We start from the raw sequence: 24,560 nt of genomic DNA, 5'->3' as shown, positions 1-24,560 counted from the left end.
TAGTGCCCCCCCCCCCCCCCCCCAGCAGACCAGGGAGACGCGGAGCGGCTTTTCTCAGCAGACACCTCAGCTTGAGAATAAAGGACTGAGGGAAGTGAGGTGTGGGAGAATAAAAGTGAGCTCTGGAGAAATGTTTGTCTAGAGTTTCCCCTACAATATGTACCAGTTCCGACTTACATACAAATTCAACTTAAGAACAAACCTATAGTCCCTATCTTGTATGTAACCCGGGGACTGCCTGTATTCATTCCTAGCAGTTGCATGCACCTGCCCATAATGAGTCTGATCCAAAGCTCTTTGACGTCAATAATGGCCTCTATGTTAACTTCAATAAGCTTTGAATCAAGTTCTGTAACGTCTGAATTGCTTCACTAGCACAGTTCTGCCAACCTTACTTGGACAAACTTCCATTAGAGCAAAGACTGCAGACTCAGAAGTTAAGTTGTGTCAAAAACTGACACGTGCCTGGCACTCAGACTGTGGCTAACTTTAGCCAGCTTCCTGAACAGAAGTTATCCTACTGCTTCATTTCATGTAAAAATCAAAGTAAATGCATAAGGCATTTTATACATTTCATTATTAACCCCAATTTAGCTGTTCTTTGGAAAGTACCTGTCTATATTATCTTTATCCAATTACAGTACTGGACTGTACCCAACATTAGATCTAAGCATTTAGATATTCAGGCCTTTTGGGACAACAAAGAGTTTGGCTTACCAGAAATCATTATCACTGACTGTGATGGATAGAGAAGTGCTGGCCAGCACTCGGTGACTAAAGGGTTAAACTCAGGTAGCTAGCGGGGAGGGGGATGGCAGGGAGCCAGAAGAACCAATGGGATACAGTACTGAAATCTGAATTGTACAAGATATCCTGCCTGCTTTCTTTGTGGAAGGAAGCTAAGCCAGGAATTGAGACACACAGAATGATTTAAACCCAGACAGGAATTTGGGGCATAGAAGTGAACTGAGCCAGGAAGAGACTGTGAGTAAATAAAGGGAAAATGTATATTTGGTTGGGATCAGGGCATTTTTCTTTGTTTTGGTTGCTTGCTTAAACTTCTGTGTGTGAATCCATGCCTTCCCTCCCCCATTCACTATCTAAGGGTATGTCTACACTACAAAGTTAATTCTAACTAACAGACATTAGTTCGAATTAACTTTCATAGGCGCTACACAGGCTTAATTCGAACTAGGTAAACCTCATTCTACGAGGACTAACGCCTAGTTTGAATTAAGTAGTTCGAATTAAGGGCTGTGTAGCTACTTAATTCAAACTAGTGGGAGGCTAGCCCTTCCCAGCTTGCCCTGGTGGTCACTCTGGGCACAACCAGGGAAACTTGTCTGCCCCCCTCCCGGCCCCGGAGCCCTTAAAGGGGCACGGTCTGGCTACGGTGCCCGTGCCAGGTGCAAGCCTGCCAGCACCCAGCCAGCAGACCCTGCACCTGGCACTGCACAAGCCAGCCACCCGCTGCCACCCAGCCCTCCGCCTCTTCCCGGGACCAGGCTGGCGGCTCCCAGGAGCCTGCCCGGGGCCGCAAGAGGCGGGAGTCCGCCTGGTCTAGTGCGGAGATCGTGGACCTCATCGAGGTTTGGGGGGAGGCCTCCAACATCCACAACCTCCGCACTAGGCACAGGAAAGTGGCCGTTTAGGGCAGGAGAGCTGCCAGCCTGGCCACCCAGGAGCAGGTTTTCATGAAAATCAAAGAGGTCCAGTGAGACCCCCGACCCTGAGCCCTGAGCTTAGAACATAAGAATGGCCGTACTGGGTCAGACCAAAGGTCCATCTAGCCCAGTAGCTAGATCCTTTTGGAGCTAGGATGATTAGAACTGGACACCGTATTCCAGGCAGGGCCCAATAATCTGAAGGGGCCCAGAGCTTCATCTGATGCTGCTACTTGCCCTTTAAAATGCTGCCAGAATTCTCCAGGAGGCTTTTAGGGCTGCCTGGAGAGATGGGGGTGCCACGCGGCACATTTCAGGAGATACTGGGGCAGGAGGATACTGCAGTGGGGGTGACGCTGAGGGTCGGCTGCTCTTTGCCCTTCCTCTTCTGCCTGAGGCTCCATCCCTCCCAGGAACATGGAGCCCCACCCCTCAAACACACACACCTTGCCCAGGGGCCCGGCATGGTTCTCAGCTCCCCTGATTCCAGGGAAGGCTGAAGTGTCATTATATTAATTTCAGCATTATTCTCCATCCCATTCCCTAGGCGTCCTAATATTTGGCTTGTTTTCTTGTGTTTTACTGCTCATAAGCCACAAGTTTTATTTGGATTGTCCACAACCACAGCTAGCTGTTTTTTCCTGAATTAATACATCAGCTAATACATTAGCAGATTTCACCAAATACAAACCTAGCAAGTTTTTATCTCAGGACAGGCTGAGCCAGCAATTGACTTTCACAACCTTGAATAATCAGGAATTCAGATGGGACAACTGTGTCTATTCTCTGTGTGGTGGTGTTTCATGGCATTGCCTTTGAACACCTTCCCCCCCCCCCCCCCCCCCCGTGCCCTCAGCCTCTTCTCATAAGAACATAAGAACGGCCGTACTGGGTCAGACCAAAAGTCCTTCTAGCCCAGTATCCTGTCTGCCAACAGTGGCCAGCACCAGGTGCCCCAGAGAGGGTGGACCGAAGACAATGATCAAACGATTTGTCTCCTGCCATCTCTCTCCAGCCTCTGACAAACAGAGGCCAAGGACACATTTTATCCCCTGGCTAATAGTCTTTTATGGACCTAACCTCCATGAAATTATCTAGCTTCTCTTTAAACTCTATTATAGTCCTAGCCTTCACAGCCTCCTCTGGCAAGGAGTTCCACAGGTTGACTACATGCTGTGTGAAGAAGAACCTTCTTTTATTAGTTTTAAACCTGCTACCCATTAATTTCATTTGCTGTCCTCTAGTTCTTCTATTTAGGGAACTAATAAATAACTTTTCTTTATTGGCCCTCTCAACACCACTCATGATTTTATAGACCTCTATCATATCCCCCCCTCAGTCTCCTCTTTTCTAAACTGAAAAGTCCCAGTCGCTTTAACCTCTCCTCATATGGGACCAGTTCCAAACCCCTAATCATTTTAGTTGCCCTTTTCTGAACCCTTTCCAAGGCCAAAATATCTTTTTTGAGGTGAGAAGACCACATCTGTACACAGTATTCAAGATGTGGGCGTACCATAGTTTTATACAGGGGCAGTAAGATGTTCTGGGTCTTATTTTCTATCCCTTTCCTAATAATTCCTAGCATCCTATTTGCCTTTTTGACCGCCGCTGCACACTGCGTGGAAGTTTTTAGAGAACTGTCCACGATAACTCCAACATCTCTTTCCTGATTTGTTGTAGCCAAATTAGCCCCATCATACTGTGAGTATAGTTGGGGTTATTTTTCCAGATGTTCCTTCAATCATTTTCTCAGACTCAAGCACTTCAGATACCTTGTGAGATGGCATTCCATAGGCTTTATGAAAATAGGCTTGTGATAAGACTATGACATAACTAAGATATGCTTTCTGTGAGCTAATTCGTGTCAGGTATCACTGAAATCCTTATGACTTACTGAATATGATTATCCCATTCGTATGCAGATATAATTTTGGTATTTGAAGTTAAGAATATTGACCTGTGTATCTGTTTGCAATATTTGTTGCTTTGAGTCACTCCCACTGCTGACACTTCAGGGCTCACAAAGGAAAAGCCAGAGAACGCTGATGCTCATCAGCTAGAGTGATGGACTGTGAATAGGCTTGGCTCCCCACCCCAGAGATACGTGGAAACATCTGCAAACAAAACTATTGTAACTGAGGGTATGGGGGGGAAGAACTGCTGGATGCAGGCTAAGTGTTACCTGGCCTGTGAAGGGCTTTAGCAGAAACAATAATTATGAGGTGAAATTATTATTTGTAACCAGTTGTTTTTAGTGTAACTAGCTTAGAATACAAAAAAATGAAAACTCGCAATCTGCTTTGTTCTGTTTGCAACCTCTTTGACCACTGAAAATACTTCTTTTCCTGGTTCCTAAACTTATTTCTGCTTTGTATTGTAACTCAGTTTATGTAATTCAAAAGGGGGGCAGGAAGGAGCAGCTGTGCATACTTCCCTTTGTGCTGAGGAGGAAGGCAAACTTCATAGAACTTTGGGTTTGTGCCCCAAGGTGGGGGTTGAACATCTGGATGCTGAAGTAAATCCCTTAATCTGAGTCCTCCCATAGTTGATTTCAGTGTATCAGCAGCTGGTTGTGGCCCTGCCTATACATTTTGCTGGAGGAGGCTTGAGAGCCTGTCTCAGCAGGACCAGGTAAACTGGAGTCCAGGCTGACTGAGAAGGCAGGTTCAGTGGTATCTTAAGCAACACAGTTTGGGACCCCTGGGATGCTAACTGTCACAACCCCCTTTTGAAGGGGCTGTATGGGTTAGCATCTACAGCAGGGTTTCCCAACCTATGGGTTGGGACCCAAACATAGGTCGCCATTACATTTCAAAAGAATTGCCAAGTGTCTCCCCAGGTGGCTCTGCCCTCCCTTCTCCCCCCGTGTTTGAATTGCCTTCAGTCACCAAGTCTTCCTGAATTGTCAGAATGGGTCCCCATCTGGAAAAGATTGGGAACCACTGATCTACAGAGTTCAAACCCCTCAACTCCAAGTCTTGCTGCCTGGCTTTTCAGGCAGGCTGCTTCTCCCTAGTTCTCAGGCTCCTCCTAGAGCTGGACCTTGATTCACACAATCGCACTCTTCTTGGATCTGGAGTCCCGAGACCTCCTTCAGAGCTGGGTTGTAAGTCAGCTGACCTCTTTTCCCACTCAGTCCTTTAGCCCCTGCACAGGCGGGCATCCTCTTAATAGTTTCTGCCACTATGAAGGAGAGAGCATTATGGTGCTGCCTTCCTTCCCAATGTACATTCGAGGTGGCTAGGAGAGAAGGGCATTTTAGTCCTTCTTGCGCTACAAGGCTCTTGGCCCCAAGCCCTTAAAGGAATCATAATGAGCCTTCCTCCAAACATTCTTATTCCTAGGGGCTGCTTCCTCTTTACCAAAATCTGCTTCCATAGACCTTGTACACATCAGTGTTCCCAAGCCCTTGTAGGGCCGTGTCAAGGAAGAGGGGTTGGCTGACTCCCTACTGTCCTCAGAGGGGACAGATCACTCACTCCACTGCAGGATCCAAAAGAGCTTTTCTGAGAAATGTTTACAGAATCCGAATCAAAACTCCACACAAGCTGAGGGCAGCTTACTAACAAGGGGAATCTTGTTAGTCAAGTTCCAAGAACTGACTTTTTAAATATATCTATTGAAATGGCATTCTCATCTCTCTCCTTCACAGCTTGCAGGAAAGGCCTATGTGTGGAAACAGGACAGGAATGCAAACTTCACATTCAGTTACAAAAGGAAGAGACTTTTCCTATTAATTCTTGGCACTATGATGTTCCTCAGAGGCCTGTATTGCATCTTTTAGCCACGGTTGTTTTTTTAATTGATTCATGATTCAGACATTTTGATCAAAAACGAAGATACTGATTCTTTCATTTCAAAAGGAACTATAAAAAGAGTCAGGATACACAAAGCCAGATTTGGAAATCAACTACTTGTATGCTGCTAAGGACTGCTCCACCTGAAGTAAGACTGGCAGAATCTGGCTCAGTATTATTGTTACTGAGGTAGTGCCCAAAAACGCCCATCATGGACCCCATTATACTAGGTATTGAACATAAGCACTGTCCCTGCTTGGATAGTTTACTCTCTGGTTTTGCAGCAGTACGGATTTATAATGGCACTTTTAACCTGAACAGTTGTTCCAGCAACCACCTGTGTTTCCTGAGGGGGGTGGATGGGACAGCATCGCAGTATCATTGCTTATTGCATGTGGAGTGAAAATCCTTTACAGCAAATCTTCTGAGTGAACCCTCACTCTTCATCTCACTGTCGCTTTGAAAAGAAACAATAATGCCTCCTACCATCGCCACCACCTGTCTTTGATTTCACAACAAAGGGTCCTTGGAGAGGATGGTTTCTCTTTTGCTTGGCATTGCTCTTGCCCATAAAAAGGCGGAGAGCCAGAGTTGCCAGATGGTTGAAACAAAAATACCGGACACGGTTCCCCCCCCCCCAAAAAAAAACACTGGGGAAAAATTCTGTTGAAGGAAAAAAAGGACTCCAAGACTTATTAAGCAGAAAAAAAATTTAAATAAAACAGCATGTCCCCTTTAAGAGTGAGTGCAGGGATAGGAACAGGGGAGCGGTTGAGCACTAAGACCCAGGGGAAGCACTGTTTCCCCTTGGTCAGCAGCCATTTTGTGCCGGCAGCCTTGCAGAACCAGGAAAGCATGGGGGCTGGGTGTGTTGGGAGCCGGCGGGGGACGGGACGGGAAGGGGGGAAGTGGGGAACCGGGCGCTGAGTGTTTGTAGGGTTGCCAGGTGCCCAGCATTTTCGCCTCCTGGCCGGGAAAAAAAAAAACAGAAAATACCAGATATTTTAGGTGTCCAGTATTCTCTGAATTTTTTTACCAGACAGGAGGCAAAAATACCAGACCGTCTGGGTGAATACCGGACACCTGGCAACCCTACAGAGAGCAGGTCAGCTGTAAGTTTCAGTGCCTCTGATTTCAGAGCACCCCAGCTCTGGTGGCCAGACTCTGCGGCCACACTCAGACTAGTCCCTTATTCAAGAACTAGTCCCACTGAAGGCAGCTGAGCTGCACTCTACACCTTGCGAGTAGTCCCACCCATATCAGTGTGACTATGTACCAAATATGGTATTCAATGGGAGGGAGAGCGGCAGAATCTGGCCTCTGTCTTGCAGGACACTAAATATATTTGATCCCATTTCTCATCAGTTGCCTTGTGTGAACAGCATGCCCGGTCATAGAGCAAAATGCTTTCTTACTTTGGTCTCTTCCACCTTTGACCCTATCTCCTAATTCTCCTGGACACTCAGGGTATGTCTAGACTGCAGGCTTCTTTCAGAAGAAGCTTTTCCAGAAGAAAGCGTCCACACTGCCAAAGCACATTGAAAAAGCAATCTGCTTTTTTGAAAGATAGTGTCCATTCAGTGTGGACGCTATCTCGCATTTAAGCTGTGATTGCTATGGATGGAGTGGCCACCAGGGCACCTTTTCCCTCTTTCCTCTTGTTTCAAAAGGACTCCCTCTTCCCTGTCCACACACGCCTTTTTCCGAAAGAGCTTTTTTGCAAAAAGGCTTCTTCCTCGTAGAAAGAGGTTTACCAATGTCGGAAAAACCCTCTGTTCTTTCAAAAGAATTCAATTGCAGTGTGGACGTAACTGGAGTTTTTGGAAAAACGGCTGTTTTTCTGAAAAAACTCTGCAGTGTAGACATACCCCTAGAAACAGCAACTCTTTTCTTAGAGCTTTATCTCACAGAATGTCCAACACCACTGAGGTATAGAAAGCTCGACAGAAAGAGCACATCTGCCATTACAATCTCCCCCAGGACAGAGTAGCATTCCTTTAAAATGAAAACATTTCCGTCTCTCCAATTCCTTCTGTCTGTTCCTGTGACTAGACCTGATACATTGCAGAGAAGCTTGCCCACCCCCACCCCACGCCCGGCGGCTCACACAGCAGCTCAACAGCATAATCATTTTGCCATTAGTATGAGATAAGCTTCTCCCTTCTGCTTTATATCTTTGATCTTTTTATTCAGCTTCCTGCTCTGTCTTCACAGACACACTTCTTCTATTCCTCGGTCCACACCTGTAGCCTGCATTTTCACCTACACTTGGAAAGTGCCATGTGGAATTACAGTTCTAATTGCATTAACAATAATAAATAATAATTAGAAGTATTAATCATTTTTAAAAGCCCGTTTACCCCTCTGTGTATTTGGTTAGATTTTCCATTACCAGGTTTTGGGCTACATTGCGCATACAACAAAACTTCAGTGAGACATCACACTGCAGATGCCAGTATGCCGGTGAGTAACTTATTTCAGAAGTGCTCATTTGCAAACACACACGGACTATGGCCACGTATTCCTTAATAAAGAGATAAGTCCCTGCACAGAATCTTGATGCAAGCAGGCTGCCCTTTGGGCTCTTGGAAAGCTGTTTAAAGATCCTCTCTTGAGCAAAATTAGGCTCTCCTGATCAAATGGTTCCCCCGGGCAGAGGAACAGAATATTCCTGGTGATGATTTTACTAGGGATGCCAACGGTTAACCAGTTAACTGGCGGCCCAGCTGGGCTGGATCAGCCCCCTGACCTGACATGGGCAGGCAGCCGATCAGGGTGGGTCCACCACACTGAGGACAGGAGTCTGCTACAGCCCAGCTGGACCCGCCACACTGGCTGGGCTGGAGCGGCCTCCCACCCATAGGATGCCCGGCCCCAACGTCCCACCTGACCAGAAGTCAGGGGGCATGGCTAGAACTATAAAAGACCAGCCTGAGAGACCAGTCAGGCCCCAGCTGCCAGAGGAACCAGAGGCCTCCCCTGCACTCCCAAGCTGGGAACTGGACCTGAAGGAAGCTGAAGGGCATTTCTAGCCCTCAGGGAGGAGGTGCCAGAAGCACCAGGGCACTGTGGGAAGTGCTGGCTGCTTTGCCTTGTGGGCAAAGCCTGAGAGGTTCTGAGTGGCTCGCACTGGCCACGTTTGGGTCCGGCGCCATGGCTGAGCAGCCCTGCCTCCATCCCGCACGGAGCGACAGACTCCCGTGTGGGGACGTCAGCCCTGCTGGGAATCCAGGACAGGGCTCCTGAGCACCCCCGTATAAGTAAATGGCCTCTCCTGTTCCCCCCTTCGTTTCCTCCATAACAAGCAGTGGATCTTTCTCCCTTTCTCTACCCAGCCTCAGGAATAGTGAACAGTTCCTTCGCCTGCAAGCAGCACGTCACTTTTGCTCTCCCTTCTCCTTGCAAACAGCCAGCTTTTCCTTTCTTCACAACCCAACAGTTTTCAACGGCAGCCATCTTGTCCTCCAACCAGCAGACTCATCATTAAGCATTAGCACGGACCACTTGTCTTTCTCACAGGAAGCATTCAGTCTCCATGGAATTTGCTCCCTTACTTGCAACACTTGGAGGGACAGATATGATGTCACATCTCTGATGCTAATGACCTCACATGCCATCAGTAACATCACACACACATCACTGTCATCAACGACATTATGTACAACACTGACATCAAGATAACCATAGATGCACTCTTCTGATACCAGACCTACCATTCACGTATGCACCATGTCTGTCTAACGTCCCGTGTGTACCACATCACCATGTCACTAATCATGCATCTGATGAAGTGGGTCTTTGCCCACGAAAGCTTATGCTCCAATAAATCTGTTAATTTATAAGGTGCCACAGGACTCCATGTGACTAACGTCACTGATGTCACCAATGTTTAGCAGAATTAATGGCATCGCACTGGTGTGGCTGGCTGCATTACATACATACCACTGAGTTCTGTGACACTGCATATGCCAGGCTGCCTGTAGGATTTCACACTCACATCTGATCTCTGTGATATCATGCATGAATTGCTATTTTCAAATAGAGAACAAAAATCATGAACACTTCAAAACTGTGGGTTGGATCCTCAGTTGCTATAAGTCAGCATAGCTCCATTGGCTTCAATTTACACCAGCTGAGGATCTGCCCTGATCAAATGAAATATACGGTCAAACACATAACACCCATAATTACCCAGGTTCAGGGCTTTTGCTGGAAACTGCCAATGACAATCTGGTGTTGGTGGCCCGAGGCTACCAACCAAGGGAACCTTTCTGGGGGGCAGCACACAAGTGAGAAGCAAAGTGAAAAGCCCTGAATGAGACACTCCCCACATTCCCTTTGCATGCCAGAGCCTAGAGGTGCCCAAGCTAGTAGATTCTGTGTGCTCCAGTCCCATGGTTGTGGGGCTGTGGAGCTGGAGCACCTGCACGGGCTCCCAGTGCTGAGCCTCAGGGGCTGGATCCAGGCATTCCAGGGGCCGCCTGTGGCCCCTGGGCCTGAGGTTCTCCACACCTGCCCTAGGCCATACCTTAGCCCCATCAGCTGCTCCCAGATAGCCATAAATCCCCAGGAAATGCCCTGGGCCACACTGTTCACATCAGTTTTCTATTAGTCATCCATGTCTGCCAGGATTAAACACAGCAGTGTGCCTAGTTCTTGGTGCGTGTCTCAGTGGAAGACAGGACAATATCTCAGTAACAGGAAATGCAGACCAGGATACAGATGACAAATCTGGCTGTATGCTACACTGTCCTAAGTGCCTAGACATTAGAACCTGCTGCTGGCAGTCCCGTGTGCTGGTAGCCTGTGTCTGTCCCAGTCCCCCACCCCTGCCCCTGATCCCTTCCTTCACTAGAAGTTAGAGGTTGGTCTGATCTGTAGCAAGCATTTCTAAGTGGGACAAGCTCAGAATCAGTCTTTACTCAGGCAAAGTTCACAGACTCCTATTCTCTCCTAATACCCCCTCCCCCTGGAAGCAAACAAATGGTGGGAAAGCTCCATGGCTGCTCCCACCTCCATCCACTGGATGGGCAGGGTTAGGGCACAGGCAGGGGCGAGGCTGGAAACAGCAGCAGAGAGCCAGGGATCTGCCTCACAAAGCAAGCCCTCCTCTGTGCTCCAAAGCCAACTCCAGCCAGCTCTTGCGCCCCTCTCCAAGCATGAGCAGGACCCAGGAAGTCTCCTCATGTCTTGCTAATCAGCCTGAGGGATCTTTACACTGAAGGATTTATAGCTCCAAATAGATGTGCTTCCTTCTGACCACAGTGAGACTGCACAGCACTTCCATCCCACAACTCAGGCAGCTCTTTCCCCCATCTTCTACGTGGAGCTCAGCCCTGAGGGCCCTAAGAATGCGCAAAGAGAATGGGAGGGTGGGAGGCTGTGCCCAAGTAGTGCAAGTGAATGGCTCCGTCCAAGAGCATGAGCTATAAAGGCTCCAGCCCCACACACCCCACATTTGCCATATCCCAAAACACTTTTCAACAACCGTTAAGACACTTTTTCCTCATTTACAGGAGCTAGAACTGGCAACACAACAGTGTCACTTGAAATCAGCTTCAAGGTAAACCAATTTCAGGAGCTGTGAACTGGTGTCTTGGGAAGGGTTCTGAGCACTCAGACACCAAAACCCACCACTAGTGGCTGGTGCAGAGAGGCCAAGAAGTGACTAGGAAGAGAGACAGAGTTTCTTCTAGGAAGAATCCCCAGCTCCACTTGAGGCATACTGACAGGAGAATAATGTATTTGCCATCTCCAAGTATTCTAGACAAGTAAGGCTGCTGTGCCTCACAGTGATGGTCTTCAGAGCTCCTGGCAACCCTTTCTCTGTTTTCAGAATTTAATAGCACAAGCAGAAAACTGATTGCTCTGAAATGTTGCACTCCAATTAACAAATTTAGCATCAAGCTAATGGCATAGCTGTGCACAGGCCTCAGGTGAGGCATGTATTTGGAAGTATAAACTGTGCCGCTACAATTGCCTCTACATTGCTGCAACTATTGATGTAACTACTAAAGGTTAAACCTCTCTAGTCCAGCAACGTCCTTTGTCCACCGTGATTGTAGTTAGAAGAATGTCCACTTATCATGGGTGTGCCCAAGTTTCCTGTGATATCATAAAGTTTATTTACAGCCACCAGTCTTGGCTCTCAGTGGTCTGTGATGTTATTTACCTCTAATTAATCCCAAAGTCTTCTAACATTCCAGTGAGTGTTGATATGCTGCTAGACAATACCGACCTCCCATCATATGCTTGCGCAGGACATTTCATTAGTGTGTGCACCCAAAGAATTTTTTAAAAATGTACTTTGACCCCCATTAGCCACACCCCTGACCCTGTTAACCACGCCTCCTGACCCCAATTGGCCACACCTCTGGAGGTAATACTCTCCTGGCAAGATTGACAAATGACCAGAAGTAAAAGGTGTCATGTGACACCTCCCCCCCTCAAGGCCTCAGGGGTGCCACGCAGTGCTGCTAAGCTGGGCGGGAGTGCCCCCGGGTGCACAAAGGGCGGTGCTACCGGGCCCGGGGCACAAAAATGGCTCAGGCCGGCCAGTGTTTGTAGTCAGGCCCCAGCTCCTTCTGGAGCTGGGCCGCATGATTTGAAAGTCCCGAGCTGGGACGTCATGCCATGCCCGGGCGTCTACCCTCTCACCTCTTGTGTGGAGTTTGAGCATGCCGCACATGCGCTCTCTCTGCCCCACAGTGCCCTGTTCATGGCCGCGGGGAATTTAAAGTGAGGGTCTGCGGCGCCCCGTCACAAATCCTTCTCCTCCTCCAGCAGCCGCTAGCCGGCCCGAGACATTAGGGTGTGCCTGGGCACACCCGGCACACCCCGTATGCACGCCTATGCCTCCCATGGTTCAGCAACTCTTTCAGAACATAAGAACGGCCACACTGGGTCAGACCAGAGGTCCATCTAGCCCAGTATCCTCTCTGCCAACAGTGGCCAATACAGTTCCTCCAGAGGGAGGGATCACAATAGTTAATCCTCTCGTGATCCCTCCCCTGTCACCCACTTCCAGAGAAACAGAGGCTAGGGACACCATTCCTACCCATCCTGGCTAATAGCCATTGATGGACCTAACCTCCATGAATTTATCTAGTTCTTTCTTGAACCCAAAATGCTGGTCTTCACAACCTCCTCTGGAAAGGAGTTCCACACGCTGATCATGCTTTTTGTAAAAAAAACCCTTCTTTTTGTTTGTTTTAAACCTGTTTCCTATTAATTTCGTTTGGTGACTTCTAGTTCTTATGTTATGGGAACAAGTAAATAACTTGCCCTTATTCACTTTTTCCACATCAGTCATGATTTTATGGACCTCTATCATATCCTTCCCCTTAGTCTCCTCTTTTCTAAGCTGAAAAGTCCACGTCTTTTAAATCTCCCTTCATATGGGACCCGTTCCAAACCCCTAATCATTTTTGTTGCCCTTTTCTGAACCTTCTCCAATGTCAATATATCTTTTTTGAGATGAGCCGATCACATCTGTATGCAGTCTTCAAGATGTGGGCGTACCATGGTTTTATACAGTGGAAATGAAATATTTTGTCTTATTCTCGATCCCTTTTCTAATGATTCCTAACATTCTGTTTGCGTTTTTGACTGCCGCTGCACACTGAGTGGATGTTTTCAGAGAACTATCCACAATAGGATGGTACTTGGTTCTGCTGTGAGGGCAGGGGACTCGACCTCTAAAGGTCCCTTCCAGGTCTATGAGATAGGTATATCTCCATATTAAAAAATGACTCTAAGATCTCTCTCTTGAGTAGTTGTAGCTAAATTAGTCCCTATAATTTTGTATGTATAGTTGGGATGATTTTTTCTAATGTGCATTATTTTACAATTATCAACATTAAATTTCATTTGCCATTTTGGCACTGGCCAGGTCCTGAGGGTAGCTGGACTGCTCAACCGGTATCTGCTCTCTGCAAGGTGACTTTAGCTCATAGATCCCTGAATTGGCTTAAGTGTTGTCAGGGCCTCTTTTAGCTTTTACTCCTAGTCTTTGTGTGTGTTGTATGTTTCACTGTTGCCTTTAAATCATCAGGTGCTCCTCTTTGAGCAGTACTGGGTGAAAGCAGCCTGAGCTGGATCAGGAGAATGGGGATATCAGGAGACTGGTAACTTAGACAGGGTTCTGAGATCAGAGGATCATAAAATCCTAGGGCTGGAAGAGATCTCAGGAGGTCATCGAGTCCAGCCCCCTCCAAAAGCAGGACCAGCTCCAACTAAATCATCCCAGCCAGGACTCTGTCAAGCCAGGACCTCTAGGGAGGGAGATTCTACCACCTCCCTAGTGAAATAGTTTCACCAGTCCTTCACCACCCTCCTAGTGAAATAGTTTCACCAGTCCTTCACCACCCTCCTAGTGAAATAGTTTCACCAGTCCTTCACCACCCTCCTAGTGAAATAGTTTATCCTAATATCCAACCTAGACCTCCCCCACTATAACACTGCTCCTTGTCCTGCCATCTGTCACTACTGAGAACAGCCTCTTTCCGTCCTCTTTGGAACCTCCCTTCAGGAAGTTGAAGGCTGCTATCAAATCCCCCCTCACTCTTCGCTTCTGCAGACTAACTAAGCTCAGATCCCTCAGCCTCTCCTCGTAGGTCATGTGCTCCAGCCCCCTAATCATTTTGGTTGCCCTCCCCTGGACCTTCTCCAATACATCCAAATCCTTTCTATAGTGGGGGCCTAGAACTGGATGCAGTATTCCAGATGTGGCCTCACCAGAGCCGAATAAAGTGGAATAATCACTTCTCTGGATCTGCTGGAAATGCTCCTCCTAATGCAACCTAATATGCCATTAGCCTTCTTGGCTACAAGGGCACACTGTTGACTCATATCCAGCTTTTCAACCACTGTAATCCCCAGATCCTTTTCTGCAGAACTGCTGCTTAGCCAGTCTGTTCCCAGCCTGTAGCAATGCTTGGGATTCTTCTGTCCGTAGGGCAGAACTCTACACTTGTCCTTGCTTAACCTCATCAGATTTCTTTTGGCCCAATCCTCCGATTTGTGTAGGTCACTCTCGACCCTATCTACCTCTCCCCCTAGTTTAGTATCATCCACAAACTTGCTGAGGATGCAATCCATCCCCTCATCCAGGTCATTAATAAAGATGTTGAATAAAACCAGCCCTAGAACAGATCCTTGGGGTACTCCACTAGAAACCGATCGCCAACCAGACACTGAGCTGTTGATCACTACCCGTTGGGCCCAACAATCTAGCCAGTTTTCTATCCACCTTATAGTCCATTTATCCAATCCATACTTCTTTAATTAGCTGGCTAGAATATTGTGGGAGACCGTATCAAAAGCTTTGCTAAAGTCAAGGTATATCACATCCACTGACTTCCCCATATCCACAGAGCCAGTTACCTCATCATAGAAGTTAATCAGGTTGGTCAGGCATGACTTGCCCTTTGTGAATCCATGTTGACTATTCCTGATCACTTTTCTCTCTTTCAAGTGCTTCAAAATTGATTCCTTAGGATCTCCTCTACAAGTTTTCTAGCGACTGAGGTAAGGCTAACTGGTCTGTAGTTCCCTATATTGTCCTTCTTCCCTTTTTAAAAGATGGACACTACATTTGCCTTTTTCCAATCATCCGGGACCTCTCCCAGTTTCCATTAGTTTTCAAAGATAATGGCCTGAGGCTCTGCAATGACATTTGCCAACTCCCTCAATATTCTCAGATACATTAAATCCAGCCCCATTGATTTGTGTATGGGTGTATGGATTTGAGATGTCAAACTGTGCTCAGGCCACTGATGGGGAGCATGGGAAGTGTGGCAGGAGAGATTCCAGTGCCTCCCAGCTGAGAAGCAGAGTGCCCACAGTTGGGTTTATGATTCTCCTGGTGGTGCACATTTACACATACTTTGGTGCACATAACTTTTATTCTGTACCTGGATGAAAAAAATCCACACATGGACAGAAAAGATCAGAGGCGGCATTGGTTGGCAGCTGGGAGAAAGGAGAGGGTGTCATTCTTTTGTCATTGAGGTGTGATGGGACAGGAGAGTGATGCTCTCCACTTGGGTATGGGAATGTCATGGAACCGGACCCCACAAACACTAGAACTAGTTCTGTAAGTAGGGGCACTGGAGGGTTAACACTCCTGCAGAGAGCTGAGGTCTAGATTATGGCTGGAATTCAAGTGACGACAAGTTTGGCACACACAGCCTCGTGGCACTTTGTCAGTATCCCACCACACTCTGGATCAGTTGGAATTTTCCACCCAAAAACATCCCGGGCTTCGAGCCAGGACTGAGGTGCATCATCACAGCTCCCTGAAGGATGTAAAAGCACCTGCCAGTCTGGGCCAGGTTGCAGCCAGGCCTTTGCTTTCAGAGGCATTTAGTTCATTTTCTGTTTGGAAAAAAAATGCATCTGGCTTTTTAGCAGTGAAATTAAGTTGAAACCCAGACCGGAAGCCTTAATTATAACAGATTTGCGTGAAAGTTGCCAGACTTCCCTCTACTCTGTGATGGTGGCTGTGCCAAGAGTCTGCTTTTTGTCACAATAGCAACTGTGTTAAGTTCGGCAAAGTAACTAGGTCAAAGATGCAGAGGCAGAACAAGATCACTGATTACAGCTAATGACATCCTGCCTGGCAACGCAAAGGGACAGCACAACCATTGCAGGGTTCTTCCTGTAATTAAAAGGTAACCCATCCAGCTCTCCCACTCGCTATGGCACACAGTGTGCACTGCTTGGAACAAATACAGCTGCATTGCCAACTTTCACACACAGCACCAAATGGCTGCTTTAAGGGCAGGGACGTGGAATGTGTAAAATCAGAGGGGCACGTGAGAGGGAGTAAACACAAAAGAATAATTTGAACCCTCTGTTCACACTGCCGAGTTCTAAATTAACTCTAAACACTGGGGAAAGATATGGATGTCATTGTGGCAGCTCTCCTAAATATGCAGCATGAGTAAAACCAATCAACCAAAGTGCCAAAATTAATAAGGAATGGGGAATACTATTGGATATACTACAGCATCATTCATAAGTCAATGGTTCACTCTCACTTGGAATACTGGGTTCTGATCTAATCACCCATTTTCCAAAAAATATTTCAGAAATAGAGGAAAGTGCAAAGAGAGTAATCAGACTGTTGACATCAAGACAGACTGAAAAGCCTGGGACTGTTGTTAAGAGAGGAGACAAACAACAGAGAACATGCCAATGGGACACAAACCTGACTGGGATAGAGGAGGACTCCTATTCCTCTTCCCTCATAATTCAAGAATAAGGCATCATAACTGGTCAGATAACCATTCCCACAGAGTAGCTATCAATGATTCACAGCCATGCTGGAAGGACATAACAAGTGGGGTTCCACAGGAATCAGTTCTGGGTCTGTTCAATATCTTCATCAGTGTGTTAGATAATGGCATCAAGAGTATGTTTATAAAGTTTGTGGATAATAACGAGCTGGGAGGGGGTTGCAAGTGCTTTGGAGGATGGTATTGCAATTCAAAATGATCTGGACAAATGGGAGAAATGGTCTGAGATAAATAGGGTGCAATTCAACAAGGACAATTGCAAACTAATCCATATAAGAAGGAAAAATCAGTTGCACATGTAAAAAATAGGAAATGTCAGCCTAAGAAGGCATCTAGAGTAAATGTCCAGTTCTGGGCATCACATTTCAGGAAAGATGTGGACTAATTGGAAAAAGTTCAGAGAAGAGCAACAAAAAAGATTAACGGTTTAGAAAACATGAGCTATGAGGGAAGACTGAAAGAATTGGGCTTGTTTAGTCTGGAAAAGAAAAGACTGAGAGGGGACATGATAATACCTAAAAGGCTGTTACAAAGAGGAGGGAGAAAAGCTATTCTCCTTTACCTCTGACAGGGCTGAAAGCAAGGGGCTAAAACTGCAGCAAGGGAGGTTTAGGTTGGACATTAGGAAAAACTTCCTATCAGGGTGGTTAAACACTGGAATAAATTGTCCAGGGAAGTGGTGGAATCTACATCACTGGAGATTTTAAGAGCAGGTTAGACAGACACCTGTCAGGGATGGTCTAGATCAGGGGTCAGCAACCTACGACACCCAAGCCAAAGATGGCTCGCTAGGAAGCTAGATATGGCTCTTTTGAAGCTGAAGCTGAAGCCCAGCCCCCATTGCTCCCCTCACAGCAGGGAGCCCGTGCTGATGCTACAGCAAGCCTGGGCAAAACAATCCAGTTTGTGGATGCAGCAGGGCTTGCCCCACCCCTGCACACCACTCAGAAAAGAGGCTGTAGGGCTGCTTATTTTTCACAAACTGTGAGCCACAAGGGGAGAGCAGTGGTGCTTCATGGCCTCTCCTGCCCCCAGCACAATCCCACTGGCCAGCTTCTAGCCAATGGCAGCTGCCTATTTCAAGAACAGGCAGAGCATGAAGCACCAACCCTCCCTCCTCTCAGGCTCTTATTCACAGAATACATGGCCCTGCAGTCTGTGCAGGGGCAGGGGGCAGGCTCCTGAGAAACATGCTGAGCTACTGGCCAGGAGTCTCACTGGTAAGCCTCCCAGCCACAACCTGCCTCTGGCACCCCAGCCCCTCTCTCCCACCCAGCCCTCTGCCCCATACCCCACATAACCCAGAACCCCAGCCCTCTCCTGAGCCCGTCCCCCCTCCGAGACCCTGAAGCTCAGTCCCCTGCCTAGGTCACAATCCCCTCCTACCCTAGGTCACAATCCAAACCCCTGCAACCACCTCCTGCACCCCAGAACCTTGCCCTTAGTCACAGCCCCCTCCTGCCCAAGTCACAATCCAATCCCCTGCCCTAAATCACAATCCAACCTCCTGCACCCCAATCCCATGCCTCAGGACACTGCTGTTTTCTTCACCCTAACTTAGTGTCCCCCAACTCAAAAAAGGTTCCCTACTCCTGCCATAAACAAAGACAGTGTTGAAACCTTTTGTGTTGGACATAATATTTTACTTTATTTAAAAATGAAGCCTGGCAAACAAGCCGCATCTGGCTGCAGCATCATAACACTCCTGTACCCCCCACACACCAACCCTGAGCCCATCATACCCTGAACACCCTGTCCTGGGCCCCTCATACAACCACATCCCCATACTCCTGCACCCCCACATCCCCAGTTCCCTGCCATAACACTTCTGTACCCCACATACCCTAACCTTATGCCCTGAACCCATCATACACCCAAACCCACTGCCCTGGGCCCCTCATACACAACAACCCAGATTCCTGCATCCCGACATCTGCAACCCCTGCCATAAGACTGACAGAAGACAGCCTAAATGTGTGCAAGACGCTGGATTTGACCAGTGATGATGTAAACTTCAAAAGAAATGGGCGAAAAGATGCAGCAGCAGAAGTCCCATTAAATAAAGTCTGTGAGGACAATGTTTCATTTATACTATTACTAATCACCATGTCAGTTGTCAGTACAGTGGAGTCCAGATTAACCGACACCCAGTAATCCGACACTCCGCTTTATCTGACCCTGCAGCTCCCGGGGACTTTGTTCCCTGGAGCTGCAGGGTCGGATACAGCGCGGGCCAGGAGAATGGCCCTGCTTACTGCCCCATCACTCTCTAGGAGCAGCTGCTGCCGCTCCTGCAAGGGACGAAGCAGCCCTGGCAGGTGCAGCAGCTGCTTCTCCTAGAGAGCAACGGAACAGCTGATGCCACTCCTGCCGGGATCATCCCGCCCAGGGGTGGCATCTGCTGTTCCATTGCTCTCGACAGTAGAGTCCATATCATCCGACATATTCAGTAATCCGACCATAATATACTGTAATATTAAGTTGTACATTTTCAGTCATGCAAATGGGCATTTTTATATGGCTCTTTGTTGACCACTTGATCTGAATTGTGATGTAATTTGGCTCTTTGGTTGTCGATCCCTGGTCTAGATGGTGGTTGGTCCTGCCATCAGTGCAGGGGACTGGACTTGATGACCACTTGAGGTTTCTTTCAGTTCTATGATCTATATTTAAAGCTAATAAGAGCAAATGGAGTTTGACTTGATACATAATTAACCTGAGAACTTATTGCAACAAAGTATCATTAATGTCAAATGCACAATAGAATTCACTATATCAGAACATTCCCAGTTACAAGAAATAAGATTAAGACAAGGGCTATAATCCTTCATGCTTTAGGCCAGTGGTCTCCAACCTTTTTACACACAAGATCACTGTTTAAATATCACGGCAAGCCAAGATCTACCCCCATCTCTTCCCCAAGACCCCACCCCTTCCTTGAGGCCTCACCCTCTCTGTTCCCCTCCTCTCCATCACTTGCTGTCCCCAGCCCTTACTCACTTTCACTGGGTTGAGACAGGAAGGGCAGGCTCTGGGATGGGAATGAGGGATTTGGGTGTGGGAAGGGGTGAGAGGTGCAAGCTCTGGGAGGGAATATGGGTGCAGTAGGAGGTGGAGAAGGGGATGCTGGCTTAGGGAGGAGGCTCCAGGAGAGTGCTGGGGTCAAGTGGTAGGTTGGGGTGCTGAGTAAGCCACAGGCTTGTGGATGTGGGGGTGCAGCAGTTTTGGTTGTGGTGTGTGAGGGGCTCAGGGCAGAGGGGTTGGGAGTATGATGGACTCAGGACATAGATTTGCAATGTGTGGATGGTGCAGGAGTGTTGTAGCACAAGACTGGGGATGTGGGAGGTGCAGGAGTGTGTTTCGAGAGGCAGGGTGTTCAGGTGTATGATGGACTCAGCGTTGGGGTGCGTGGGAGGTGCAGGAGTATTATGATGCTGCAGCTTGGCCCCAATTGGGGGCTTGTTGGCCAGGCTTTATTTTTAAATAAAATATTATGTCCAATACAAAATGTTACAACATTGTCATTATTTATGGGTGAGGTGGAGAACCTCTTTTGGGTCAGGGGCCACTGATCCACAGAAAAATCAGTTGGGGACCACACAAGTGAGATGCAAAAAACAACTCCTCCAAAAAAATCAAGCCTCACTGATGTGTCCCCAACTTAGACACCTCCCTCCCCTGGCACTCTAGCCCTGTGAGGGGGATGGTAGGAAGGACTGAGGTTCAAGACCTTAGGTCAGATTAACTCTTCTGGGTTCCAGGGTTAGTGGATTTTGTGGAGTCTACACTCTGAAGGGGTATGTCTACACTACCCCGCTAGTTCGAACTAGCGGGGTAATGTATGCATACCGAACTTGCTAATGAAGCCCGGGATTTGAATTTCCTGGGCTTCATTAGCATAAAGCCGGCGCCGCCATTTTTAAAAGCCGGCTAGTGCGAACCCCGTGCCGCGCGGCTACACGCGGCACGGGCTAGATACTTCGAACTAGCTAGCTATTCCGAACTATCTGTACGCCTCGTGGAACGAGGTGTACAGATAGTTCGGAATGGCTACGTAGTTCGAACTATCTAGCCCGTGCCGCGTGTAGCCGCGCGGCACGGGGTTCGCACTAGCCGGCTTTTAAAAATGGCGGCGCCGGCTTTATGCTAATGAAGCCCAGGAAATTCAAATCCCGGGCTTCATTAGCAAGTTTGGTATGCATACATTACCCCACTAGTTCGAACTAGCGGGGTAGTGTAGACATACCCAAGTAGAGTCAAAAATGAGGGATCCAGTGTGCAGGATAGAGCTGCCAGTGAGTGAAATAGGGATGGGTGTGCAGAATCTGAGTGGAAAATAGGGTACAGGAGCAAGCTGGGGGTAAGGGTCTGGCCAGGAGGGAGGAGGCAGGAGCAGTTCAGCCGGTACCTGTGGGTCTCCCGGGACGAGGATCTCTGGGATAGAATCTTTGGGTAGTGCTGGACGAAGCACACGTATGACTCTTTTAAAAAATCCAGCTGCTCTGCGCTCTGCACCCTACGCCACCATCTTAACCACCCTCCGTCTTTCCCCGCCTTCCTGGAGCATGGGGAAAGAAGCAAAGACAAGAAAGCATGCTCACTGTTGTGCGCAGGAAGGAGCGCACACTTTCTTGTCTTCCCTTCCTCCCCCATACTGCCTGCCTTCCTTCCTGCAGCATGGGGGGGAAATCCCATGGCTGCACGCCAGATCCGGCTTCTCAGGAAGTGCGCCCGCTGTTGTGGGGAGGGTAAGAGAAGTGGGTGTGTTTCCTGAGAAGCCGGATCTGGCGCACAGCCGCGGGACTTCCCCCCCACGCTGCAGGAAGCTGGAGCTAGCTCCATTTTTGCAGGATGTTGTAGTGCTAGCACGGGCTCCTTGTTGGGGGTGGGGAAAGCAAGGGGGAGCTGGGAACACCTCACGATCAACTGGCCGTGCTCCTGGAATTGATTAGTTGATCACGATTACCTGGTTAGTGACCACAGCTTTAGGCTATAAAGTGACCATTAATTGAGTTTAGGAAGAAACTTCTAGTCCAGATATGTTACTCCCTAACCATCTACTACAAGCTTATTGCACCTTCTTCTGAAGTAGATGATCCTAGACCACATCAGAGACTGACCTAAATTAAGCAATATGGCAATTCCAATGAAAGGACAGGTGAAACTGTGGCTACGTCTATGCTGCACCTCTCTTGTGCAAAAGCCTATGCAAATGACGCACAGATTAGCATACTGCCATGCTTCATTTGCATAATTAATTAGGGGCAATTTTTGCACAAGAATTTTTGCGCAACAATTTTTGCACAAAAAGGGGCTGTGTAGTTGGCTCTTTTTTGCGCAAAAAGGAGCCGTCTACACAGCTCCTTTTTGCGCAAAAGCCGCTTACACAAAAGCAGCCACTAATTAATCATGCAAATGAAGTGCAGCAATATGTTAATCCGCACTTCATTTTCATCAGCTTTTGCGCAAGAGAGGTGCAGTGTAGATGTAGCCTGTAATGGCATCTCAGACAGAATGCACGTAACTCTACATATAAGATTAAAATTATTTCTTGGTCAGTATTCTCTCTCTGTGCATCTGTCTATATAGTGATCCAGACACAGGTAAATCTAAACATAAAGAGAAAATTAATGTAAGGAGACCCCACTTCCATACCATCATGGAAAATATAAAACTCTTATTTTTCAGGATATACAAACAGATACAAGTCAGGCAAAAGACAGTATAAAACAAAGATCCCAGCAGGTTGTAAATGTTAAACAGAAGTTAGTTATGGTGATTGTCCACTGGAACTGATTTTTGTTGCCCTACTCAGGTATTGAGCCTATCCTACTGCGCCATAGAGGAACTTTGAGCATATGATTGGGGTTAAATATACTCAGTGTGCCATGGCCCATGTGCTACATATTATACTTGTACCAGACAAGAGTCGGTGTTTGAAGGTCAGTTATCAGGTATCTTTTTATTATTAGTGTAGTTGTAAAAATATTACTAATGTTTTTTATTTCCCACTGGTAAGGTATATATACCCAGTGTACTAACATATGTAGACTACATTTGGTGTTTGCCCACAGAGAATGTTAAGACATATGGAAATTATGTTATAGGAATATTGAAATTATGCTTTCTATTACTTACCTAGGTAAAATGCAAAAGCTGCAAAATGACACTCAGCCAGACAGGCCGGGAGAGAATTCATCAGACTTTACTTCAACATCAACCATACGGAGCGTCAGAAAAAGGTTCTAGTCAAAAAATTTTAGACTAGGGATTTTGGGTACCCAATTGATACTGTACAAATTTCTAGGGCTAATACCTCTTTCTCCACAATCACAAATAGCCCTTATATTTGGGCTCTCCTTTCCTCCCTTGACTACTCTAGTACTTTTTTACATCCCTATTGCCTTCTAGACATTATACGTTACATAATCCATTCAGAGAATAACCCCATGATAAAAGAAGATAACTCAAATTAGTTATCAGGCAAAGCAGATACTTGGCTTCTGTTCAACTACAGCGTAGGGGCACTGTGAGTTATTCTATTATAGGAATTATTTAAAACCTTTCAACACAGTGGGCCATAGTCATCTCAAATGTAACTCTAATCATTTGAATAGCATTACACTATAAATTAATTAATAGCTTTCCCAGACATTTAATTGTGGCAAGCTAGTAATTTTTGAAGAAGAGGTATCTCATGAGTGAAATGCATTATACTGACAACTACCTTTATATGGTACTTCCAGAAAGACACAGCAGTAGTTTATACATATTGGAACTTTTCCAGACACTACTGGAATGCAGCTGCCTCTGGTGTGGAATATACCACTGGTTTAATAGTGTACAGCAACAAACAATGACTGGCCAAATCTTCAAGTCTTTTCCCAATTTTAAGTCATTTACCTGAGTGGAAGATTTGCATGAACTAGTAATTCAGGATTTGACCATTATAAATAAATCTTTATGTTTAATGTTCCCTTTGCCCCATTAAAACCTCCACACAAGATTCGGGTATATTCTCACTTGCTTCCTCTCCAATCCCATTAAAAATAGGTGGGGATTTCAGATGGACTGAATATAATTATGCTAAATCATCCCAAGGAGGAGTTTAGCTAAAACCATCAAATGGGGTTGGAATGTAAAGGCTGATTTGTGTCTCCTGAAGAGACAGGCCATGTAAACCGCTAGACTTCAACACTTCTACAGAATTCATTTTGTCATCCACAGGACACATACCTCTCTCCTCTGGGCTGTGCCGAGTGGGAACAAATTCAAAAGCAATTGGCAGAAAACAGGACTGACAGGCATATAGTAACTTCCTGCACCGCCACCACCACTCAGTTACCTGCAGCCCCAGCTACAGTCAGCCTCCACAAGGGATGAGGTATGTGTGGGGCCAGGGAGAAGGAGCTAGGTAATAATGGCAGCACCCTTAGCTGTGCTTCCATCAGCCACAGCAGCATGAAGCTATCCAGGAATCCTGTATATAACCTGGGATCAAGGGGGTGCTCACTGAAATGTCCACAGATCTCTAGGCAACACAAGGAATTCTGATCTAGCCCCACTCCCCTACATAACTATTTCCCTGATCCCAAAGGAAAGATGCTGTGTGCCAGTAATTCAGCTTTTGGGGTGGGGGGTTCCCTTGCCATGCTCACAGGAAAGTCTGCATTTTGGTTTTCCCCTTACAGTCAGACCACAATTGCACGTGCAGATTCTGAAAGATACTTGAAGCAAACCTCATTCACTTATGGTAAAGGGTAAGTGCTGCAGCTCCTGTCCAGTGTGTTTATATAGGC

General features: G+C 47.1%; 1 protein-coding gene and 1 long non-coding RNA gene across 14 annotated transcripts in view; one reads left to right on the top strand and one right to left on the bottom strand.

Annotated features, from left to right (window-relative positions):
- The window catches only part of DENND2B (DENN domain containing 2B), a 353,709-nt gene that overhangs the window by 240,863 nt on the left and 88,286 nt on the right, over positions 1-24,560 (bottom strand). The window lies entirely within an intron of this gene.
- On the top strand, positions 862-24,560 carry LOC142829218 (uncharacterized). Its single transcript, XR_012903636.1, has 4 exons — positions 862-984; positions 22,904-23,003; positions 23,989-24,145; positions 24,453-24,560. It is a non-coding gene; the product is annotated as an uncharacterized LOC142829218 (long non-coding RNA).

This window comes from Pelodiscus sinensis, chromosome 4, assembly GCF_049634645.1.
Source record: "Pelodiscus sinensis isolate JC-2024 chromosome 4, ASM4963464v1, whole genome shotgun sequence".
NCBI lineage: Eukaryota > Metazoa > Chordata > Testudines > Trionychidae > Pelodiscus > Pelodiscus sinensis.
This window is presented reverse-complemented; position numbering and strand designations above follow the sequence as displayed.